Source organism: Vipera ursinii (assembly GCF_947247035.1).
Source record: "Vipera ursinii genome assembly, chromosome: 1".
Classification (NCBI taxonomy): domain Eukaryota; kingdom Metazoa; phylum Chordata; class Lepidosauria; order Squamata; family Viperidae; genus Vipera; species Vipera ursinii.
The window spans coordinates 195,844,789-195,867,371 of NC_139512.1; positions in this window are offsets into that span (position 1 = coordinate 195,844,789).

Sequence of the window (22,583 nt, forward strand, 5' to 3'; positions counted from 1 at the left end):
GGCCGAACCGACAAGCCACCCAAACCGAGTGGATCTTGGGCTGGGAAGGGGGAAGGAGCCTCAAGAGATGCACTTTCCCCCCCCCCAAAGGCCTGGGATCAGTAGCAAAAGGCCGAACCGACAAGCCACCCAAACCGAGTGGATCTTGGGCTGGGAAGGAGCCTCAAGAGATGCACTTCCCCCCCCCCCAAAGGCCTGGGATCAGTACCGAAAGGCCGAACCGACAAGCCACCCAAACCGAGTGGATCTTGGGCTGGGAAGGGGGAAGGAGCCTCAAGAGATGCACTTCCCCCCCCCCCAAAGGCCTGGGATCAGTAGCAAAAGGCCGAACCGACAAGCCACCCAAACCGAGTGGATCTTGGGCTGGGAAGGGGGAAGGAGCCTCAAGAGATGCACTTCCCCCCCCCCCAAAGGCCTGGGATCAGTAGCAAAAGGCCGAACCGACAAGCCACCCAAACCGAGTGGATCTTGGGCTGGGAAGGAGCCTCAAGAGATGCACTTCCCCCCCCCCCCCAAAGGCCTGGGATCAGTAGCAAAAGGCCGAACCGACAAGCCACCCAAGCCGAGTGGATCTTGGGCTGGGAAGGGGGAAGGAGCCTCAAGAGATGCACTTCCCCCCCCCCAAAGGCCTGGGATCAGTAGCAAAAGGCCGAACCGACAAGCCACCCAAACCGAGTGGATCTTGGGCTGGGAAGGGGGAAGGAGCCTCAAGAGATGCACTTCCCCCACCCAAAGGCCTGGGATCGGTACCGAAAGGCCGAACCGACAAGCCACCCAAGCCGAGTGGATCTTGGGCTGGGAAGGGGGAAGGAGCCTCAAGAGATGCACTTCCCCCCCCCCAAAGGCCTGGGATCAGTACCGAAAGGCCGAACCGACAAGCCACCCAAACCGAGTGGATCTTGGGCTGGGAAGGGGGAAGGAGCCTCAAGAGATGCACTTTCCCCCCCCCCCAAAGGCCTGGGATCAGTAGCAAAAGGCCGAACCGACAAGCCACCCAAACCGAGTGGATCTTGGGCTGGGAAGGAGCCTCAAGAGATGCACTTCCCCCCCCCCAAAGGCCTGGGATCAGTAGCAAAAGGCCGAACCGACAAGCCACCCAAGCCGAGTGGATCTTGGGCTGGGAAGGGGGAAGGAGCCTCAAGAGATGCACTTCCCCCCCCCAAAGGCCTGGGATCAGTAGCAAAAGGCCGAACCGACAAGCCACCCAAACCGAGTGGATCTTGGGCTGGGAAGGGGGAAGGAGCCTCAAGAGATGCACTTCCCCCACCCAAAGGCCTGGGATCGGTACCGAAAGGCCGAACCGACAAGCCACCCAAGCCGAGTGGATCTTGGGCTGGGAAGGGGGAAGGAGCCTCAAGAGATGCACTTCCCCCCCCCAAAGGCCTGGGATCAGTAGCAAAAGGCCGAACCGACAAGCCACCCAAGCCGAGTGGATCTTGGGCTGGGAAGGGGGAAGGAGCCTCAAGAGATGCACTTCCCCCCCCCCCAAAGGCCTGGGATCAGTAGCAAAAGGCCGAACCGACAAGCCACCCAAACCGAGTGGATCTTGGGCTGGGAAGGGGGAAGGAGCCTCAAGAGATGCACTTCCCCCACCCAAAGGCCTGGGATCGGTACCGAAAGGCCGAACCGACAAGCCACCCAAGCCGAGTGGATCTTGGGCTGGGAAGGGGGAAGGAGCCTCAAGAGATGCACTTCCCCCCCCCCAAAGGCCTGGGATCAGTACCGAAAGGCCGAACCGACAAGCCACCCAAGCTGAGTGGATCTTGGGCTGGGAAGGGGGAAGGAGCCTCAAGAGATGCACTTCCCCCCCCCAAAGGCCTGGGATCAGTAGCAAAAGGCCGAACCGACAAGCCACCCAAACCGAGTGGATCTTGGGCTGGGAAGGGGGAAGGAGCCTCAAGAGATGCACTTGCCCCCCCCCCCAAAGGCCTGGGATCAGTACCGAAAGGCCGAACCGACAAGCCACCCAAAACCGTCCCAGCTCGGATCGAGCCTGCGGACTATGGATTCCGTTCCTGTGACACACAACAACCCGGGCGCCAAAGAGAAGGACAATGAAATGCCCCTCCCCCAACAATGGACGCATTCGAGGGGAGTAGCGGTGATAGAAGCAACAGTGCTAACTAACCGTCTTCAATACGGTATATCTATCCAGTGGAAAAGAAATTGTGGTGATTTTAACAAGACAATGCCATGAGTTCTTCTTGGCAGAGTTAGGGAAGTGGATTTCCGCTGCCTTCTGCCGAGATCTTTTTTAGGTTCCCTTTCTAGGACAGGCCAGAGAATCTCCCCAGTAAGTACTACTGGTAACCAGGATGATTCTTCTTAAGTTTCCAAGACGGACGAGATTATCGAGGTCCTGACACACAAATCATCGGTTTATGCAAGGGACAAAGAGAAACTCGGTAAACTGCCATCTTTCCTCCTCCTAGGGGCATTAAATCAGATAGGGTGACAGGTTTTCCTCTTCCCAACACAAAACCCAGCACTTCTGTGAAGGCACAACTTTGGTTACAGAGTTGAGATCAATAATACGTGCAGGAAGATTTGAAGGAAAGCTACAGAATTGGAACACTATATCAAAACTTTAAATGTGACACTTATTTCAAATAGTATCCTAAAACTTCATCCACACACATTCAAATGTTGGCTACCACTTAAAAATCATATTAAATAATCCTGGCTTTTAATTATTCAATAAGTGCATTGAGAAAATAAAGTTTTAGGACTTACCATTGTAATATTATTAGTCGTTATTTTTTGAAAGCCAGATTGGTCGAGAGGTTGAGGCGTGGAGCTAGAAGCCAGGAGATTGTGAGTTCTAGTCCTGCCTTAGGCACGAAAGCCGCCGTCTGAGTGACTTTGAGTCAGTCATTCTCTCTCAGCCCAACCCACCTCACAAGATTGTTGTGGGGTAAGTGGGAGGAGGAAGAACACATAGTCCTCGACTTACAACTACAGTTAAGCCCAACATTTCATTTTGTGCCATTTTACGATCTTATTTGCCACAGTTGTTAAGTGAATCATCGCAGTTTAAGTTAATAACATGATTGTTAAGTGAATCTGGCTTCCTCACTGCTTGTCAGAAGGTCGCAAAGGGTGATCACATGACCCCTGAACACTGCAATGATCATTATCAGTCAAGTATTTGAATTTTGATCATGTAACCATGGGGGATGCTTCAATGGTCAATTTTTTCAGTGCCATTGTAAATTCGAATGGTCACCAAATGACCTATTGTAAGCCAAGGACTACCTGTATTTAAGTATGTTTGGCACCTTGAGTTACTTATAAAAATAATTAAAGTAATGACTAAATAATATCAAGGCAATTGGTATCAATTATGTTCTTGTAATCGAATCATTTTAGAAGCACAGAAGGCATATCTGAAAAGTGAAATTCAGCTGGAAGTACATTCTTTTAATGTTCCATGCAATATAAGCTTTTCCAATTCAGGACTAAGCAATAGAAACCACACACCTATTCCCAATTTTAGATGTCCAACATGGTTGTGAGAATGGAGACTTTATCCAATATGTTCTGAAGAACTTGCATCCTACTGTAACCGTATTTTAATTATTTAGATTCCCATACTTTTGCAACTTAATATTTTCCTTGGAGCAAGCTTTTATATTTTTGTTTAAATCAAATCAATTAAATTATTATTAAATATAAGTTTAATAAAATAAAGCATACTTTTATTAGTCTAAAGTATTACTGTAATCCACAATTGCAATCTTTAGTCTTCTCTTTCTCATTAGAAAAACCAGAAGTCATCTTGATTTTTAATTAATCAAAACCTGGTCATGCCATCCAGCCTGGGGGCCCCAAGGGACTGGCAAGGTAGTGATGTGACTCCATTATTTTTCAGATCTGTTATTGTCTCTTAGCTTTGTAATTTTCATTTTTAAATAATAATTATTTTATATGATTACTGTTTTATATGTCATCAAGGATGAGATGAGTAGCTATGTAAATTTTATGATGAATGATAAATAATCTGAAGTTAGTTTCTATATTGGTGTTATCATGATGTGTAATCAGAACTGATTCTTCCAAAGAATGAAAGCTTTGTGCAGTTTATTCTCAGGATTGAGAATTACAGTTTATTTGGGGGGGGAGAATTTAGGTGTTTTTTTTTAAAAAAAATGGATTTTTGGCGATAATAAGCAGATAGTATAAGCAATTTTAATTAAGTTCTCTTAAACATGTAGACACACAAATAGACATACATACAAACATTTAATCTGCATCACCAAATTTAGAAATAAATTCACTGCCAGAATTCAGTGTGAGAATGTCAGATCTGGACTCAACTCCCACTCCATTCTGCCCCATTAAATGTAAGTGCAAGGCCAGTTACAGTGAACACCACAGTAATTGTGCACTTCTTTCTCTTAAAAAAGTATTATTGTTCATAGTACTTACTACAACAAAAACCTGAATGAAATATTTCTAAAATTCTGTTCTACGGAGGTATGGCCAATAATGGCCAACTGTTTGTGGATGTTGGGCAAGTTGACTTCCAAGATACCTTTCAATTCTTACATTCTATGAGTCTATGAAATTCATCTAGGATTTAGAGCTTTATCAAAGTGTTCACTTAAGTCGGGTAGGGAACGATGGCCCTTTTATGATTTCTGGACTTCGACTCCCAGAATTCCTAAGCCAGCCATGCTTAGGAGGAATTCTAGGAGCTGAAGTCCACAAGTCATAAAAGGGCCATCGTTCCCTACCCCTGACCTAAGTTCTTTTCATTCACCCTCCTCTCCAAAGCACAAGAAGTTGTTGCAAAAATGTCTTGAAGCTGGATGTACAATTCTGTTTCTGTGATGCCCCTAGACCCCATTCTGCACTCGAGCAGACAAATGGTGGCTAACCAAAGAGGCCATATCATTCCTGCATATTAAGACTGTGCAAAACACTTTTAAATCCTAAACTGTTTTAAAACAGTTGTTTTGAAAGGGACTGTCCTGACCCATTCAGGGTTGCTATATCTTACCAAGGGAAGCAATTGAACAAATATTAGTAGCCAACAAAAGCAATATTCTCAGATTATAAAAAGCATGTTATAACCCACAAGTCATCTCCTGGCATTCTGGAATTCCTGGGCAAGAAACTCATGGCAAACTGATAACTGAACACTCTATCTGGAAACAGTTCTGTCATCTCCATACCGTGTTTTCCCCAAAATAAAATCTACTCCAAAAATAAGCCCTAGCTTCATTTTCGGGGGTGGGCCTAATATAAACCCTACCCCCAAAATAGGCCCTAGTTTTGGAGATGAGTCGCACGCGTAAAAGTCAAGCTAGAGCGGTGGGGTGCAGCTACCCCATGCGCCCCACACCTACTTACCATTGCAGCCAGGCCTCCCAAACCCCGACACCTGCCTTGCCTTGCCAGCCCCCAGCCTCCATTTCGCCATCAGGGGCCTTCAGAAAATGTCTCTGCAGCCGATAATGGAGCTCCGGATTGACATGCATGTCATCCCAGGCTCCATTTTACCATTAGAGGCCTTCAGGAAAGGCCTCTGCAGCTGAGAGCCGAGCTCTGGATTGACGCCTGTGGCCACAGAAGTGAGCCGGCTGGGCAGGGCTGTCGGTGCTGCCGCCATGAGGTGAGACCGCGGAAAAAACATCCCCTCCAAAATAAGATCTGGTGCCTCTTTTGGAGGCAAAACAAAACAAAAAAAGGGTCCTATTTTTGTGGAAACATAGTATTATCAAGCTGAAGCTTAAATTACAACTATGTTTAGGAGTCTTAAGTTTCTCTTCAATTTGTGCTACAGTGTCTTAACAACCACTAACAAGTGGATGGATCATCTGGAAGGCACTTGGTTATTTTCTAAGCAGAAGGAATAACTAAATAACATCTACAACCAAAAAGTGCCACAGGAAATGGCCTGAAGGGAGACGTTCTCTTTTTCAATGGAACAGTTAACCCCATCTTACCCCACACCAATGAAGACAGACCCCACTCTGGTGACCGCTTGGAAAGTTGTGAAAACATGGCTTCTTTGTGGGACCTTTTGGCATTGTTTCTGGAACCATCAAGATATATATTAGTTTTTATATTGCAATAATATTATTGTTGCTGTATTTTATTATACAATGTAAACTGCCTAGAGCACGGGTGTCCAGTCTTTCAGCTTACCTGGGCTGCGTTGAGTGAAAAGGGACTGCCTTGCGCCCCGTATAAAATATATAATACAGTTAATGTATATAAATCACACAATAATGTTTAAAATTTACAATCTTTTGGGGCCGCATTACTAGCTGTTCCAGGCCGCATGTAGCCTGCAAGCGATGGATTGGCCGCGCCTGGCCTAGAGTTTGGTTGCTTTGAGGTCATTTATGAATTTCATAATATTGCACTGTGTTATTAAGGCTTCAGCAAAGTTCTTCACTACAGGATTTCACAAGTTTACAATCCAACAATGTAAACTGTTTATATAAATTGCATAGACAAATTTTACAGATTTCTTTTTAGATATTATTGGGGAAAGTTAAAATGTTATTAGAGAGCTTCAGCCCCTGTCATCACAAAGAACCAAAGCACTTATCAGAAAACAGCTGGGGGAACTGGAATTCAGGATGATATATATAAAGCTCCCTGCCCCCCACAACTTACTCCCATCACCAAGGGAACTGGCCTCCTAGAAAACAAATCAGTGAGTTTCATATTGCATTTTCCTTCAGAACGAATGCTAACCTGAGCACCATTAAACCAAATGTTAAAGCAGATCAAAATCAATGGGACTTCACTGTGTCTAGTTTTGGAAGACAAAATCCCTAGAAAACATCCATCTGAATTTCCTAGTTATTTTGACCAGCGTGGAGGTAGTGACGATTATTGGGAGAATCAGTATGTATATCAAAATTCACCCCATTGCCCACAATATAATGTGCTAAATTTTCATTTTAGACTCGTATCTGAATTTCTTCCCCACTGGAGGTTGTGAATGAACATCTGCACTGACCGAAAGGGGTCTATTGCAATTCTTTGCAAGATTCTTCTTTCATCCTAAGTGTCAAAAAAGTGCTTATGGAAAAGCACAAGGATATTTGGGGGGGGGAGCAGGAGGCAGGAGTGTTGTGTGTGCTGCTTTGAGCTCCTGAAGGAAAAATGGGACATAAAGCTCATAATCCATACATCCATGCCTACAACTGGACTTTTGAAAAGTATGGCTGCTTGTTGAGATTCCCAGGTGAACCCCTGGGAGTGACTTCCTTAGCTGGCATCCAATGCAAAGGACTCTGCTACCATTGGGAGACAGAAAGTGCCTGAGCTTACATGGGTAAAAGGTAAAGGTTCCCCCGCACATGCGTGCTAGTCGTTTCCGACTCTAGGGGCTGGTGCTCATCTCCGTTTCAAAGCCGAAGAGCCAGCGCTTGTCCGAGGACGTCTCTGTGGTCATGTGGCCGGCATGACTAGACGCCAAAGGCGCACGGAACACTGTTACCTTCCCACCGTAGTGGTCCCTATTTTTCTACTTGCCTTTTTATGTGCTTTTGAACTGCTAGGTTGGCAGAAGCTGGGACGAGTAACAGGCGCTCACTCTGCTATGCGGCACTCGGGATTCGACCCGCCAAACTGCCGACCTTCTGATCGACAAGCTCAGCGTCCTAACCCACTGAGCCACCGCGTCCCTTTCATGGGTAGCCTAAGTCTAAGAAACCCGAGTGTCAGCTAAAAAGAATAGCCTCCACAATCAGAAAATATACCAGTTGACGGCCTTTTCGTTCTTCTGGGCAGCTGATTTATAACTTTTACTTTTACAGCAGGGTGAAACTGTCCTTTGTAAAGCACAAAAGAAGCCCGTCATTTTTCTGTAGAGAAATCTCAGGCACTTTGCTTTCGATGTGATGAGAGCAAGCACCTCTGAAGCACAACTTGCTTCTTCTTGGGTGTGTGGGAGGGTGGGGCTTGGCTCTCTGCTAAGTGTGGGTGGCACTATCAGAAGGAAATGCAGTTGTGTTGATGGGCAAAAGTTTCTTGTGTTCTACTAAGGAAAGCTGCTTGGTTTTAATGAAGCAAAGCTGGGCTATCTGTTTGAAAGGGACCTTTAGAAGTTGTAATCACGCTGCTGTTCCTCCCTCCAACCCCCTTCTCCAACTAGCAGTTGCTGAGTAGCTAAGGTGGTTCTAAATAAAGAACTGGAGTCAACAACAGGAAATAACTCCCACAGAAAAAGAGAGTGAGCGCACAGAACACAAACTCTCTCTCCAACTCTTGCATGCAAGCTGACAACAGCCTTTTTGTTCTTTGCATATTGCATCAAAAACCATAGCTTTTCAAAGCGTGCACTTGGCTTGTTCACCAAGGCCATTAAACTTGTGGTTTGTAGAAAAAGAACTGCCCCCGCCCCCGGGAGAGAAAACCCTCACCTCTCCAGCACCACCCTCAAACCCCTCCTGTTGCTATAATTCTGCCTGGGCCAGCCAAAACTGCATCTCTCAAGAGCCAATCCAGCAAGGCACAAAATGCCTTCTGAAAAAAAAAGCTTTTTAAAAAATGCCCTCCTCCTCCTCCCCCCCCCCCACATATACATATACATCCTTGAAAAATAAAATTGGGGAAGGCGGTGAGTGAGAAAGAGCAAGTGACTAGTGCAGGGGTAGGCAACCTTGGCATAGCTGACTCAGGAATTCTGGGAATTGAAGTCCATGAGTCATAAAAGAGCCAAGGTTTCCTACCCCTGGACTAGTGGATAGACCTGGGGCAAATGTTGTTGTCTTTGTTGTTGCACGCAGCATCAGTTCTGAAATTAGTGTCAACCTCAGCTTTCCACTCACAGTTTTAGATGTAAAACCCATAAGCTTATCCTCAGACAGAAAGCGTTAAAAAAACGCTGCATCTATTGGGCAGTAAAGGGAATTCTGGGCAGAGCCATCAGAATTAATAAAAATGAATTTGGTTCATTTATTTTCAGAATCGCCGAATGGACGTATATCATTCTGTGCAATAGAAGCTGTGGTCTACATCTTCAGTAAGATTACGGATACCTCTGTGTGACTGCCAGTGCACAAATAATGAGTGTTCTCGAAAGATACGTTTAGCCCTTAATTTTGAAGACTGCTAGGTGACCAGTTTCTCAAGATGCTTGAGATCAATTCTGGGAAAATTAAGGCACTCCAAAGCCATCCACTGCCATGGGCTAATATAATTTCTTACACTATACTACTCACATTGAGGTGATGTACTCTTTGAACAACATGGCTGCTCTTTTTTGCAATATCTCCTCAAATTAGGCCAAAATGCTATTGCTATTTCCCAGACCAGCTCTTCTGGCCTGTAAATTAGAATCTTGATCCCCATTTGTATTAAGGTAAAGGTAAAGGTTCCCCCACACATGTGTGCTAGTCGTTTCCGACTCTAGGGGCCGGTGCTCATCTCCGTTTCAAAGCCGAAAAGCCAGCGCTTGTCCGAGGACGTCTCTGTGGCCGGCATGACTAGACGCCAAAGGCGCACGGAACGCTGTTACCTTCCCACCATAGTGGTCCCTATTTTTCTACTTGAATTTTTACGTGCTTTCGAACTGCTAGGTTGGCAGAAGCTGGGACGAGTAACAGGCGCTCACTCTGTTACACGGCACTCGGGATTTGACCCGCCAAACTGCCGACCTTCTGATCAACAAGCTCAGCATCCTAACCCACTGAGCCACCGCATCCCTTCCCATTTGTATTAGTGAGTGACTAATACTTGAAAATTCAGTGATCCAGTTCTCAGCTCACCCACCTAGACACCCATTTCCAATGCTAACTGTAACCTGAATCATCCTTTTAGCACATATTAGCACATCTGCATTGGCCAAAATCACAAACTGCTCTGAGGAAGACCTGGTGAATAATCTATTGCCAGGAGGGTCTTTCTGATGCAAATGGGGCCTAGATAATAGGAAGAGGGAGCAGGAAGTCAATCCTCAAGCACTTGAAGGAGGCTCCAACAAAAGGAAGCTAGTTCACTCTGCAGCTGGGAGAGATTCCTGTCCATCAGAGCTGATTGATGAGTCATTTAGCATTGCCCATTTAGGCAAGAATGGAAAATGTACAAAAATGAAGTCATGATCAGCAAGAATGTTAGACACCAAAAGAACCAAGATTGGCATCATGTTTTTAGCGAGATGTGGCTTTTCATAGACCAAGGACAGCCCCACTCAAAATATATACATGGAATATTTAAATAGAAATTGTACTTTACACATTCTCACATGCAGGATCTTTAATAAACAATGAGAATATTAGACGCTACATCCTGAGAGATCCAGACTTTTCTTTTTGACGCCCCCCCCCCCAAGATTACTGGTGTGTGTGTGTGTGTGTATTTGTGTGTAAAGGGAGAAGAAAGGTTATTACATGATTAAAAAAAGACACAATTCCGAGTATTGTTCGCGCCGTTTCCAAAACTGCAACTTCCATAGTACTTTATCGCCTATATAAACCTTTGTCTTTAGACATAACTGCATTGTGCCCCCTCCCAGGACAACTGAAACTGCAGCTGTGAGGGGACAGAAATGGAACAAGTGGCAGGAAGTGAAGAAGGAGGCTAATTCCACAGCAAATAGAAAGGGCAAAAAGATCAGGTGGGAAGAGATTTTAAAAAGTTATTCCGGCAGGCAAGTTCAGAGGTCCAGGATGGTGGAATGTTGCAGCCCTGGACAGAAAAGCAGGCGAGACCTTGCAAGGCCTGGTGTGTGACCTCCCTTTTCCTGTCCAGAAGTAGTTCTGGCAAAGTTGACCAGCACGCACGCACACACACACACACACACACACACACACACACACACACAGATCCCCATTTTTGTCATTGTGTGCAGTTGCCATCTTGATAAGCTCTAGTACAGAAATCCAGCTTTGAAAATACAGCCACCACCACACCCCGGGGCATGTTTCCTTCTGACAGCTGTTCTGACAGTTAGGCTGTCTTTACAACAGCAGGATCGAGTCCGGCCAGCGGTTTGTAGTGGGTAGAACTGTGAAGAAAAAAATGAAGAAAGGATAAACAAACTATTCACGAATACAAACAGGAGGAAGGTAAAGATATACATGCGTTTCACCCTTTTTTCCCCCCAGCATTCATTTATGAGCAATTTTATGGACCCTGCCAAGTGCAAATGGGAAAAAAAATGTTGGGTGGGTTAACTGAAACAATTTTCCACTAGGATAGCTTACCTATGTACTGTAGCATATTATAATCAGTCCACGCTGCAACAGAAATGTGAAATTTCAATATTGCTGAGCTAGACTTGGTAGTAGTATCCCTCACCATTTTCCATGCTGGTGAGATTTACTGAGGATGGTAATTCAACAACATCTGGAAGAATATGGCTTCCTCACACCTGCGCGCAACGGTCACCTGAGTGCATGTTTAAATATGTTCTTACTAATAAACAACTGACTATATTATTGCAGGAGGTGGGGTTGTTGTTTTTTCCAGAATATATGACTGTGCCAGGTTATCTATCATCCTTCGCCGTCCATCCCTACTTATTACCATTTTGGGGACAAAAGCCTGTTTTAAACCATGCTAAGTGAGAGAAGCAGTTTTTTACTTATACGCTTGAAAAATCTACAAAGGAGACCAAGCCAATTTTATTTGGTAAACAGGAATTGGCTGCCAGGAGAAGAGCAAAACCCAGCAAAAACAACATAGATATTTGGGAGTAAAACCTGGTAGCTGTTTGAGCAAATCCCAGTGGAAAACTTTGGCACGCAAGCCAAAATCCTGACTCAGTCCTTGCCACAATTGAAAGCAATTGTATCTACTGCTCTCTGAAGCTGAGTTTTTCTTACTGAAGTCAGATTTTTTAAAGTTGTTAACCATTGGGTTTTTTCTCTCCTTTTAGCAGCTAAAAATCTTCAGAGACACAGTGGCAAGTCTTGACCTTGTTCTCTGAAAAAGTAACCGGAGGAGGGAAAAGAGAGAGAGAGAGAGAGAGAGAAAGACTGAATACAAGGATCTGTGAAATTGCAATGTTTACAAGCTCACAGCTCATTAGCTTCAACCTTACATTTGAAAAAGCACCCTGTTTCTGCCCACTTGAACTGATACACAAAGCTTTAACAACAGCCATGATTCACATCGGCTCCAGTCATGCTCATAAGTGATGTGGCACATTCTCAGTGCCTCCAGTATTTGCGTAATTGAGCTTCATTTGCTCTGCCCCTAGCTTGCGTGGAGTGCTGAAAGCAGCAGTGTCATCCACCCCCAACTCCTCCTCCTCCTCCTCCTCCTCCTTCTCTTCCTACCTGGCCCTGCAGCACGACTCAGTGTGAATAAGAGAGAAAACTAAGGATGACAAAAAGGTACTCTAAGGGATCGGGAAGAGCTTTCTGTCCTATCCTCTGAATCAAAAGGCACAGAACGAAACTCTTAATATGGTTTAAACTGTATCAGAATTTCAGAGAAAAAATTATTTATTTAGAGCGCATTGTTTGGAATGCAAAGCCAGTTTGTTGCAGTCGCTAAGGAATCAGGCTAGAAACCGGGAGAGCGTGAGTTCTAGTCCTGCCTTAAGCACAAAGCCAGCTCTCTCTCTCTCTCTCTCTCTCTCTCTCTCTCTCCCTCTCTCTCCCTCCTTCCCTCCCTCCCTCCCTCCCTCCCTCCCTCCCTCTCTCTCTCTCTCTCTTTCTCTTTCTCTCTCTCAACATTAGTAAGAAGGCAAGGATAAGCCACCTCTGAAAAACTTTGCCAAGAAGACTATCTTATTAGAGCTTCAGGCCTGTTGGCAGAAACAAGTTGCTAATGCCTTGTGAAAAACCAATAAGGTCAGGACAAATCTGGTCCTGGGAGAAATGAGGTTCCAATGAGTGAGTGCCCAGAAGAAAAGGCCCTTTTCCTGGGTCCTGCCAGATGGCACTCTCTAATGGAATGGAATGGTATGTAGGGATGACTTTGGGAGACAGGAAGAAGAGCCTCAGACTAGACAGCATTCGGATAAGAGCAGCTCAGCCCACAGAAGCAATAGAGGTGCTTCAGAAGAGACCCTCCCCTAGTTTCTTGCACTGTAAAGGGAAGGGGGGGGGCAGGCGAGATGTTCTTTCAGACTTTGTATGATTCTGTTAAAGCTAAGCTTACAAGTAATTTAGAACGAATACTTCTAAATTGCCTGGACTACTCCGCAAGGTTGAAATGGATGGGACCAGAGCATAATACTTCTGTCCAATGTAACAGTCACTATTGGGGACAGACAGTCCTATCCATAATCTGGTTCCAAGCCATGAAAGGTTTTAAAGGTGACCTGCAACAGTTTGAATTGTACTCAGAAGCACATGGTAGCCAATGCAGCCTGTGGAGCAGAACTGTCATATGTTTCAACCATCAACATCCACAAATGCTGAGGCTTCTGAATACTTGTCAGAAGCAGCCCCATGTGGTGCATCTTGCAGTAGTCCAACCAGGAAGTGACTAAAGGTGTGAGTGACCATGAGTAGGGACTCCCAGTATGGGAACAGGTGCAACTGGTACACAACAAGGAGCTGTGCAAAGGCACTCCTGGCCATGGTGTCATCCTCTCTTCAGGCAGATTAGTCACTTTAAGCATGATTAGCTCCATCAGTTTTATCTCATGTGGCTTGTGTTGCCAATACACTGTTCCGATACATGAAATGCATTCGTAAAGTTACAAAAGTATATGAAAGGACAGCCACATCTCACAAACTTGGTTTTTTAGACTGGTTACCACTTGAATGGCTAGGTATCTGCAATATGTTCCCCCAGAGGCTGTCAAGTAGAATCAACCCATCCAATAACAACATGTTGGGGGGAAATTACTTGTACCTCCCCTGTACCATGAAATCAGAGGGAGGACAGAAGGAAGTGATGGTCTTCTCCATGATGGCCCTCATATTATCAGACAGGTTTCCTAGCAAAGTAAATGATCAGGGGACTGGAGGCTAAAACATATAAGGAACAGTTGCTAGAACTGGGTATGTCTAGTTCAATGAAGAGAAGGACGAGGGGGGACACGATAGCAGTGTTCCAATATCTCAGGGGCTGCCACAAAGAAGAGGGAGTCAAGCTATTCTCCAAAGCGCCTGAAGGCAGGACAAGAAGCAATGGATGGAAACTAATCAAGGAGAGAAGCAACCTAGAACTAAGGAGAAACTTCCTGACAGAACAATTAATCAGTGGAACAACCTGCCTCCAGAAGCTGTGGATAATCCAACACTGAAAGTTTTTAAGAAGAGGCTGGACAGCCATTTGTCTGAAATGGTATAGGGTTTCCTGCCTGAGCAGGGGGTTGGACTAGATGACCTCCAAGGTCCCTTCCACCACCACCACCATCACCATCATCATCATCATCAAATTACTCCTAACATTGTGGGCTCTTCTTTCTTTTTTAATTAATTAAAAGTCACAGGAACATTTATATTGCTCCAATTAGATTGTTGCTTTTAATTTTTGTATTACCATACTAGCCATTGTTACCCTATTGGCATTTTATGTTTGTTTATCCAATCACCCACCAAGAAGCATGTGATTATGGCTGCCTACAGATCTTAAAAACATTGTTAAACTATGGCATTAATTTACTGCATCATAAAGACACTCAGTTCTTCAAACATAAATACTATTTTTTTAAAAAAAACACCAAAACAGAACTATTTTTATAGTTTCACTTTTATTATTCTCTTGACACTTCCTGCAGTGGATAAGGTAGTAGAGTTGAGAAAAGACAGAAGCAAACTTCAAGGACCAAGAAGTACATTACACAGAGCGAATGCAACAATAATGTTGACATATGACAACAGGAGCTTTGTAAACCTTCTCCCATTCTAAGGACAATCAAATTCCCACCTCTACCCAGCCCTATAAGTTACAGGGAATAGTTTCTACTTATTGTACCTTGTATTTATTTATTCCTACAAATGTTTGCTCTATACTTAATTCTGAAGTGGGATATTAGCAAACCTATAAACACTCCCAATATCTCTGACTGTACTTGCAGCCAAAATTGAGATGCAGTTATTGACATCTACTAGCTAAACAAATATTTGGAATAGATGGAAGGAAAGAAATAATGTGTGTATCTGTGTAGTTTGGAAGAAGGATTTATTTTATATATGTATACTAATACTAATACTAAAACAAATACTAATACTACACATGTACACTACTGTATAATGCAATCCTTCCAGGCTTCTTGGATACTTAAAATTCAGCAAAAGAAGGGAAATAAAACTGAAGCGCCATGGTCTCCACTTGGATATGCCCAGTTAATTATGCATTTTATAAAGCATCTCCTACACATCTCAAAAAATGTACAGTAAGAGAACCCGTTTCACTAGTGAAGAATCAGAAAATCAGCCCTGTCTCCCCAAGAATATGGGAATCTCATTTTTGGACTTTAATACTGGAAAAGATTTTAAGAATACCATGCATAGCCAAGAAATCAAACAAATGGCTCACAGAACCAATCAATTCAAAGTTCTCACTCAAGACACAAATGACAAAGTTCATATTATTATATTTATGCAAATATATGCAGGTTGAGGACAGATCATCCTGAAAACGTCTTTGTGGTTGCTAGGAGTCGATACTGACTTTAAGACACATAATCAGTTAACCAAAAAAAATTGTGTACCAGAGGAAGGTACTATGGAATCAAATATGACTACTTAAAATATGAAATTGTGTGTAGTTAGGAGCCGCAAGAGTTGGAGAACCAGCACAGGGATGCTAACTCTGGCTCAGAAAATACTTTCTCCTCATCCTCCACCATATTGTGCACCAACTCTCTGCTTATTTCAACTAAATTATCACAGCAAAAAGCCTTTCGGGAATTTGAAGGAGATAAGAGCAGAGCAGGAAAGAGGACAACATATAAATATAATGAAGGATTTTCATTTATGCCTGATATCTAGATTGGGGGCAAAGTTCCAAGAGCAGTAAATTGCTTAGGTCTGCAGGCTTTCAAGAGAATGCATTAGTTTGGAAAAACAAAAGCAAAAGTGCAGAGCCTCTAGTCAGCCTGAAAACAACCCAAGTGGATGGAAAACCCAACCAGTTTAATCTAACACCATAGAACAGTGCTGACAGCAAAAGATATACCAAAGGCAGGTTGGTGAAAGGGTCTTCTATTGGCAGAAGGCTGCAAAGAAACATATTTTAGCACCAGCTTCCTACTGGAAGAAGTTCTTTCAACAGATTGCTTCACAAGTAGTGGACTTGCTTCAACTTGAGAGACCGAATGTATCAAAGATACTAAGATGCTAGTTTTTATGCACTGGTAAAGACTAATGAATCACGAACAACTTTCCCTTCACCCAATTTGTGGCAGAGGAAGAGCTTCTAGCAGAATATGCAAGGGATCTTTAAGAAAGGGAAACAATTGATCTTTCTTGTGTGTGTGTGTGTGTGTGTGTGTGTGTGTGTGTTTTCTGTCTGTCTGTGTAGTAAGCTAGCCAGCCAGCCTAGCTGGCTAGATGATTTAGGCCAGTCACGTTCATCCAACCTTAACCCATAAAGTCATCAAACATCTATCCATCAATCTATCCATCAAGCCAGCAGGACAGATCATGGTCCTAACCTTCAGTGAAGAGATCTTGGCCCTGAGTGGATTGATGTGGGAATAATAATAATAATAATAATAATAATAATAATAATAATAATAATAATAATAATAATAAGTAGTAGTAGTAGTAGTAGTAGTAGTAGTTGGAAGGGACCTTGGAGGTCTCCTAGTTCAACCCCCTGCACAGGCAGGAAACCCTATAGTATCATTTCAGACAAATGGTTGTCCAGTCTCTTCTTAAAAACTTCCAGTGCTGGAGCATTCACAACTTTTGGAGGCAGGTTGTTCACATACATTATATGGCGATCTTTGCCCTATATGACCTCTCGGCAGGTTTCGAGATCATTAACCATGGTGTCCTTCTGAATTGCTCAGAGAACTGGGGTGGATGGGAGAATGTTAATGTTGGTTCACCTTCCTTCAGGGTTGATTCCGATCTGTGATGATTGGGGGGGGGATCTTTCCTTGGCCCCTGCTATGTGGGGTGCTTGGTGCTTTCTCCTCTCCTTTTCAACATCTACATGAAGCCACTGGGTGACCTCATCCATTACCATGGGATGAGGGTATAAATATGTTGATGATAACCAATTATTTATTTCTGGCCCTGTTGACTCAAGTGATGTCATGGGCTTCTTATTATAAAGTCTTGGAGGCTGGGAGAATCTGGTTGGGGTACAACAGGCTTCAGCTAAACCCTGGCAAAACTGAGTGGCTTTGGTTTTGGGGGTTTGTGATTCTAAGACTGTGCCATTTTTCATGCTAGATGGGATTGCACTACTCCAGACAGACCTAATGTACAATCTAGAGGTCCTTCTAGATTCACAACTCCTGCTTCAATGAGCATACGGCACCTTTGGCTAGAAGGACCTTTGCACAGCTTTGTCTTATGTGCCAGATACATCTGTTCCTGGATCAGTAGGTCCTAACAGATATTCATGCCCTAGAGTCACCTCCAGACTGGACTACTGCAATGCGCTTTACATGGGTCAGCCCTCAAAGAGTACTCAGAAGCTTCAGCTGCTACAGAATGTGGCAGTGAAGGCAATTATGCGTGCTCTTAGGGCAGAGCAATTTACCCCCTCAGCTCTGCAAACTGCATTGGTTGCCAGTTTGTTTCTGGATCTGATTCAGGGTGCTGCTTTTAACCTAGAAACTCCTCATGGCATGGAACAGGCTATCTGAGGGACTACCTCTCCTGAACTTTTTCCACCGTTTGTGGTTTATTACAGTCTTTTAAAAGGCCACAAAAGTGGCAAAGTTTATCATTACATGCATCACACGATTGTACTACCATTTGCTCTGCATTTATTACTACCAATAATAATAATAGTTAAGTTTTAGCAGTCCCAAACTGTGAATAAAATTGAAGAAGAGGAGAAGGAGAAGAAGAGAAAGAAGAAGCAGCTTACTAGATCTTAGGCCCTTGATTAGGACTTCAACTGTTAGGTTTTTATCAGTCCCAGACTGTGAATCAAATTGAAGATTAAATCTTAAATAATAATAATATCATCTGCAAAAACGGGTTTGGTGGTCAACAAATGTTACAATTAACCTGCAAGAGAAACAGAGTCAAGATTTCCAAGGTCCACATTTTCTGTCACAATGCACTTTGTATGATGCTGAATCTGCTAATAATCTGGATTAGAATGTGTAGGACATCAGTGCAGAGTATTCTTTTCATCACAAAGCACTGTTTTAATTAAAAATCCACAACAGATTAATTAAGGCAATAAACACAACACGATGGTGAATGTTTGGTAGTTACTGTTTCCCCTGAAGAGCTCTCCAGCTCCCGGGAAAGATTTTTAGGGCAATCAATGGGAATCAGTTAAAAAATAAAAATAAAAAACTTCCCCTCTTCTATGAAAAGCAACTTCTTGGGACATAATAACGGCTGGAAACTGATCAAAGAAAGAAGCAACCTGGAATTAAGGAGAAACTTCCTAACAGTGAGGACAATCAACCAGTGGAACATCTTTGCCTTCAGACGTTGTGGGTGCTTCATCACTCAAGGCTTTAAAAAAGAGACTGGACAGCCTCTTGTCTGAAATGATATAGTGACTTCTGCTTGAGCAGGGGGATGGACTAGAAGTCCTCCAAGTTCTCTTCCAGCTCTATTCTATTCTATTCTATTCTTATTTGCTCTACAACACAACCTCCTTCCATAGACTTTGAAGCAGCTTTTGATTCCATGCTATAGGAAAAACTGTAGGCTGATGGCTGTTTACTTCATTTAATATGTGTGCTACATGAAGGACCTCACTCAAAAGAAGATGCAGCCCCCAGGACCATCTCACCAGTGCCACTGGAACTGAAAAAGATGTCACGCAAGGCTACATGTCGGCCCCATCCTCATTCAATTTCTAAATCAGCTCCATGGTAGGCCATATCTGCAACACGGACTTTCATTCCCCAAATGAAGACTGGAAGACCTGTCTTCTACTCTATGCAAACAAGGCAGCAATACTTTCAAGAATACCTATTGAGCACTAACACAGTATTACAAGGAAGACCAGCTAATAGACAAGTATCAGAAAGCAGAAATCACGGCATTCGCCAAAGGCCCAAGACACACTCCTGGAGGATAGCTGGTCACAAGACTGCCAACAGTAGGAAACCCCATGGGAACTACATTGCTGAAAATGGATAGGGGAGGTCATCTGACATCTTTAAATTCCTCAAGACAAGTGGTAGTCATCATATACACCCAGCACTGAAATTATTTGAAGCTAAGCCAATAGCACAAATTCTTTATGTTGCCCACTGGGCTCCTTCAGCAATTTTGCATTATTAGAGCTTGTTCTATCCAAGATCAGTCCTTTCAATCCCCAAAGGTGTCTCTAATGCCACCCTGAGTCTAGAAACAAGCCTCATGAATGTGAAGACTAGATCATACCCAAACTGGCTCAAACTATCCTTTTTTCCCTTGGCCTTTCTCATTAACTATGAGGGATATCTTTCAATCCACATGGAAGAAGGCAGCGGCAATGAAAATCTCATCCTTGGGCTTCTCTACAGGTCTTCTAATCAGCATGGGATGTAATCAAGCCAAAGCACTCATTAAATAGCAGACACAAAGCACCAACTGGATCTAGCCAGGTTGCCAATTTTTCTTTGCCCAAGAATCCAGGTACTCTCCCCTCCCCCATGGCATACTTAACTAATTTCAAAATACCTAACTCCCAGAGGGCCTTTATTCTAGCATGATGTTCCCTTGGCTGTCCTTGGAGGCCAATGCAGGAAAGTTCCCTACCCAGAGAGACAATACCCTGGTGACTCTGGACACGGAAGCAAAAGAGCATGTCCTCCTCCAATGCCTGTAGATTGCAGAGACATTCGTAATAGCTTCTTCTCACCCTTACTGCATAAATACCCAGGTCGCACAGGACAATTCTATACCTCCCTCCCTACTTTCAGATATCAACCCTGCTACAGGTTCTGCAAAGTAGTCCTCAAAATCCTCAGATAATTACCTGTGCTATAAACTGGTCTTAATGAGTATCGGGTTTGTCATTCTAGAGTGCTCCGTACTGGAATTTAGTTTATTGTAATTTAGTTTGCTGTATACTAACCTTTTTGAAACTAACCATTAAGAAAACTAAGATCATGGCATCCGGCCCTCTCAATTCCTGGCAAATAGATGGGGAAGAAATGGAAGTAGTGACGGATTTTATTTTCCTGGGCTCCAAGATCACCGCAGACGGGGACTGCAGCCAAGAAATTAAAAGACCCTTGCTCCTGGGGAGGAAAGCTATGGCAAATCTAGACAGCACACTAAAAAGCAGAGACATCACCCTGCCAGCAAAAGTGCGTATAGTCAAGGCTATGGTCTTCCCAGTTGCAATGTATGGCTGTGAAAGTTGGACCATAAAAAAGGCTGAGCGCCAAAGAATTGAGGCCTTTGAACTATGGTGCTGGAGAAGACTCCTGCGAGTCCCTTGGACTGCAAGGTGATCAAACCGGTCCTACAGGAGATCAACCCTGACTGCTCTTTAGAAGGCCAGATCCTAAAGCTAAATACTTTGGCCACCTAATGAGAAGGAAGGAATCACTGGAGAAGAGCCTAATGCTGGGAAAGGTTGAGGGCAAGAGAAGAAGGGGACGACAGAGAATGAGGTGGCTGGATGGAGTCATTGAAGCAGTAGGCGTGAGCCTAAATGGACTCCAGAAGATGGTAGAGGACAAGAATGACTGGAGGAATGTTGTCCATGGGGTAGCGAAGGGTCAGACACGACTTTGCAACTAACAACAACATACTAATCTTTATGTTCTCCTACACCCAGCTAATGCTTCTATCCTCCTTTTAGATTCCTTTTAGGCTTTTACTTTTGTATACACTTTTGTTTTATATCTTTTGGCTTTTTATAAAAATTATGTTTTAGACTTTGATGTATTTTATGTGCTTTTTAATTGACTGTAACCCATCCTCCTTATGCTGGTCTCTAACAGTAATAAAGATTTGATTTGATGTATAATTTGCTCACATTCCATTGTATGCAACTGCATTAATAATAGAAGGCCATTCTGTATCTTATACATGATTTAGCCAAACACATTTTGCATGGTAGCTCATATTTCCTACCTCACACAAACAAAAAAGACATCTTAGGAATATCCCAAACAAATTCATTTACCACCAAAAAGACTTTTTTTCATTAATCAAACAGAATCAAATGCTAACATTCTTTATGCAGAGCATCTCTGCAATGTCTGAACAGCAAGTTATACACTTCAAGTGAATTTATAATGTCTGCAGCATTCAGAGGCAGTGGAATTATTAAAAATCTACATGTTGTATGGGGTAAAAAAAAGTCCTGGGTTGCAAATGATCTATCATAGTGGGTAGTGTGGGGCCATTCCAGATATATTTCACAGGATTTTTACTACTGCAAAGATCTCGACAAAAGGATACTTGGTAGTATTCCTTGAAAACACAATGCAACAGAAATGGCAGTGCTAAACAAAGAAAAGATCTGTTTGCATTCCCATCTGGGTTCAAGGATGGGAATAGCCTAAATGCACAATGAGAAAAAAGAAAAATTATACCATATGTCTCTGTCCAGTAGAATGAACAGTTGGACCTTACATTCATAACCATACTGATATTTGTAACCCAGATTGTTACACTTTGAAACTCATTACTTTCCCCATCTTCCGAATTCTTAACAGTAAAAGAATTTGATTAACCAGTTCATTCATGAAAAAATGCGGATTGATTCCCCCATCTCCTTCCACGTTTGCTACTTACTATAAGGCTTACATCTCTAGATGATTAGATCGCAACTCGCTTTTGAAAAAACAATGTAAAGATATGTTTACCTGGCTAAATAAAATCATCACCTCCACAGCATAAAATTTAAGTTAACTAGAATCTTGCTTGAGGGCCCAGAAGATATTTGCTAAAATTTCTACACACATACATCTAAAAATGCAGAATTTAGCAGTTAAAGATATTTTAAAAAACAATATTTCTACATCAGTAATTATATTTAATATGCACCGAAGATCTCACTTAAAATCCATGATGGTTTTTCTACATTGAACTTTATTTTTTTTTAATTACACTTCTAACCTACATGATTTTGCAATGCATATATAAGGTGATCAGCATGAATCCCACAAGGTCAGGGGTAGGCAACCTCAGCTCTTTTATGACTCATGGACTTCAACTCCTAGAATTCCTGAGCCAGCTATGCTATGCTGGCTCAGGAATTCTGGGAGTTGAAGTCCATGAGTCATAAAAGAGCCGAGGTTGCCTACCCCTGCACAAGGTAAACCAGACCAGGAAATCAAGTTTCCCACAGACCAGAAGAAATTCGGAATTTAGTAAACATATGTAGAGTAGTCGCATAATACTCTGGCCACTAGGTGAAGGCTTGCCTGATTACAAAATGGCTGCTTTAGTCACAAACCTGACCCATTTACCCTAAGGAAACTCGTGAGGCTACTCCCAACAATCCCAATTAATTTCTGCCACCAAATGCTCTTTAATATAACCTATATCTTCATGAACATCCCTGCCAAAAGCTCTGGTCTCATAGGGCTAAAAATTATTTTTGGAAAAAAA